Genomic DNA, 3,487 nt, shown 5'->3' with positions numbered 1-3,487 from the left:
GGAAAGCGCGAATGAAGTAGCCACTTCTAAATGGGACCCACTACACAGTAGCTTAAGGTGTGTTGCTAAAGCAGCCATAATGAAATGAAGGTGTCATTGTTTGGATACTTCACACACACGTGCTTTTTAATTTCACAGACTACAGCTACCAAGCTAGAATCAAAGCACATCGATTCCCCTCTCACACCCTGCACGCACTTAAAACTAAATAAATAGGCGTCTCAGTCTCACGCATGTAGGCAAAACTGTATCAGACCGGTGTAACGTTGGTAAATCTTCCATTGCACAGAATGATTTTTGTAGCACGTGCAACAAATGACAGTCGAAAGATACAATTACAGTGCTGCTATCAATTTGCTTGGTGTAACCGCATTTATAGTTTTCTACAAATGCAATCAATCAAATTGGCCTCCATCACTCAACCAACGCTAACGGTAACATTATCTAGGTCCTTATTGATATTATAAGATTAACGTACCTGCAGTAAAAACCAAGCATGTCCGATAAACATCCTCAGATTTATTTCGGCTTCAAGAAGAAATGGGAATTACATTTCATGTGAACATTGTCCTATCCTTATTAGACGTTCTCTGCGGTAAACTACAGTCCTTGTAAGCGTCCATTGTTTTTCCAACCCACTTTTAACTTCCAACAAAATTACATCTCACTGCAAAGATGCGCCATCTAGTGGACAAACGACTACTTATCGACTACGACTACTACTACTACTTATGGATGAAATTCTACGAAACTTGGCATACCCCCAGAGAATGCCAGGTCAATCACACATAAAATTTGGTGCAGTTCTGAACATCTTAACTGAAGATAGGGGCGATTAAAGCAGAATAATATTGCATTTTCATTTTTTACTGGGGGGGGGGGGGGGTGTTGTGCAAATCACAAATGAGTGATTATGGGCCAGGTTGATGTGGGCCCTTGAGACCAACATACCATAAAAGATTCTTCATCCTCAGTGCCACGGTTCAGGTAGTTATTTAGGAAAAACTGCTTTTTTTGCAGTTCGGGGGGCCCAGCACGGGGGGGGGGGGGGGGTGTGGAGTGGCCCCCGGGGACGAAACGAAATTTTTCTGTAAAAGTCTAGTGGGGCTACATACCCACCAAATTTCATGTGCCCCGGTGGTTCGGTGTCCCGGGTATCGTTGACCAAAAATTCAGGAAGTAGATGGCGGGGGAAAAAAAAGAAAAAAAACTTTGACAATCCCTATAAGACCGCTTCACTAGCTTCGCTAGCGGCGGTCATAATAATAATTGTGATATCATTACAATTTGATGGGGGGTGGGAGGAGGGGGTGGGTTCATGTAGGTGGGCCCTATGACCCCAAAGTATGCCTTGACTGGGCCTCAGGTCAAAGATGTTTGAGAAAGGCTGATGTAGACGACAAAGCAGCAAGGAGGCGTTGTGTGATCATTTAAACAAGTTTTATGACAAGGTCGATGAGGGTGGGAAAAATCGTACATTTCTGTGCAAACTTTGCCCGCACTTCAGTCACATTCAGTCACATTGTCTTTTAAGAAAATGCAGTCCATTTTTCGGTTCTAGCAGCCAACAACCTCAGAACTGACTCTTCAGGCCTCTCAGGAGGCGCTGGCCTTCTAACCTAGTGAACACCATAGCAACCAGCATGATTGCCCTAGCAACCAGCATAGCAACCACAATATTTATGTGTTTTAGCTTATTGGATGTTGCGTTAATGCAGATAACTTTTGATCCGTGTGCCCGATTTTCATAAATGAGGTACTGTTGGAATCCGTGGATGAGGCCGAGTTCCATGCCTCTGATCAAACCCACTCTTGCAGTTCCTCGGAACGGCAAATCTAGTTCTTTTTCATGTGCTATTACATATTCAGCAGGATATAATGCATGCTCCTTAGAATCTCTAACAAACATGGATGTCAAACCTTTATCTCTGACCTGACTGTGAATGCCAAAGCAGTAGTAAGCTAGTCAGACTCCAGTGAAGAGAGAGGGATAAAGGGAGGTGGGAGAGAGAGAGAGAGAGATGCAGAGAGAAAACAGGAACAGCATGCAGAAAGGAGGGAGAGGGAAGAGTCTGTGTGTGTGTGTGTGTGTGTGTGTATGTGGTGTGTGAGTGTGTCTGTCTGTATGTGTGTGTGTGTGTGTGCGTGTGTGCCTGTGTAAATGTGTGAGAAAGACAGGGAGGGAGCTTGTGTGGGAGGGAGAGAGCGAGCAAGTGAGGAAGCAAATGAGAAAGAGAGAGAGAGAGAGAGAGGCTGTGAGAGAGATAGAAAGAGAGATGGAGAGAGAGAGGCTGTGAGAGAGATAGAAAGAGAGACTGTGAGAGAGATGGAGAGAGAGAGGCTGTGAGAGAGATAGAAAGAGAGATGTAGAGAGAGAGGCTGTGAGAGAGATAGAAAGAGAGATGGAGAGAGAGAGGCTGTGAGAGAGATGGAGAGAGAGAGACCGAAAGCTGGAGAGTGAGAGAGCATGATGGAGAGTCTTATTTCACTGATTTCGAGTACTCAGTGCATTAGATACAGTGCAAAGGCGGATAAGAGGCGAAAACAAGCAAGAACAGAATATTGATGTGTATTAATCTGACAAGCACACCGTTAAAAGATTAAAGGGGTAAAAAAAGCATCCACATCTCCCACTCCGAGACACAGCAAGGGAAAGTTCCCACTCTGCAATTGCTCTCTAACGTCGACACGCAGAGGAGAGTGAAGTGCAGCAGTGCTCCACATGGCTGGATTCTTCGAGGTGCAAGCGAACAAACGCGATGCCTGCCCATAGCCAGTAGCGAGGCAATAGAAGGCAGGCACACACACACACACACACACACACATACACACACATACACACACGCGCGCGCAAACGCTCCCTGCGTGCCTCTCACTCCATCACTGCCAGCGCACAGGGAAGGATCGCAGCAGATTCTCTCTCTCTCTATCTCTCCATCTCTCTCTCTCTCTCTCCCCCTCTCTCTTCTCTCCTCTCTCTCCCCCTCTCTTCCCCTCTGCTCTCGTTTTCTGTCGAGCTGGAATACCGGGGCTGGTGACGGAGGAGAAGGAGAGGAACACTGACCGCACGCACGGAGACTAAGGAGAGCTCTATTAACGCCACACGCTCACGCTGCTGAAGGACATGTACGTCTCTGATTTGCTTTGGTCCTGAAGCGGAGGAGCCAGGGGAGGAAGAGTTGCTAAAAATTCCCCAGATCTGCCCAGCTCTTTGTGGCACAGCCTGACTTCGGCAACACTGATTTGGGGAGCGCCTTGGTCTCTTTTTGACTGCCTAACCGTGTGGACTATAGGAACACAGATGCCATTGGAAGGTAAGGAAAGAGTCTGCTGCCCTTTCCCAGGGTGTGGGAGTTCTATGTTTGTGCATGTTTCTTTTAATAGGACTTGGGGAATGGAGACATGGGGCAGGCAGGCGCACAGGAGGGGAAAAATGGAAGACATATGTCTGTCATTCGGAGACATGTCTGTCCCCGAAATGGAAAAT

General features: G+C 46.7%; 1 protein-coding gene across 1 annotated transcript in view; it reads left to right on the top strand.

Annotated features, from left to right (window-relative positions):
- The first annotated feature begins 2,823 nt into the window (after window positions 1-2,823).
- lingo2 (leucine rich repeat and Ig domain containing 2) overlaps window positions 2,824-3,487 on the top strand; it is a 258,806-nt gene continuing 258,142 nt past the window's right edge. Inside the window, exon 1 of the mRNA XM_042062156.1 lies at window positions 2,824-3,314. The gene's annotated coding sequence lies outside the window, so the exon portion shown is untranslated. The remainder of the gene's footprint in view (window positions 3,315-3,487) is intronic.

Source organism: Alosa sapidissima, chromosome 14, assembly GCF_018492685.1.
Source record: "Alosa sapidissima isolate fAloSap1 chromosome 14, fAloSap1.pri, whole genome shotgun sequence".
NCBI lineage: Eukaryota > Metazoa > Chordata > Actinopteri > Clupeiformes > Clupeidae > Alosa > Alosa sapidissima.
Note: the sequence above shows the minus strand (reverse complement) of the source record. Positions and strands in the feature narration are given on the sequence as shown.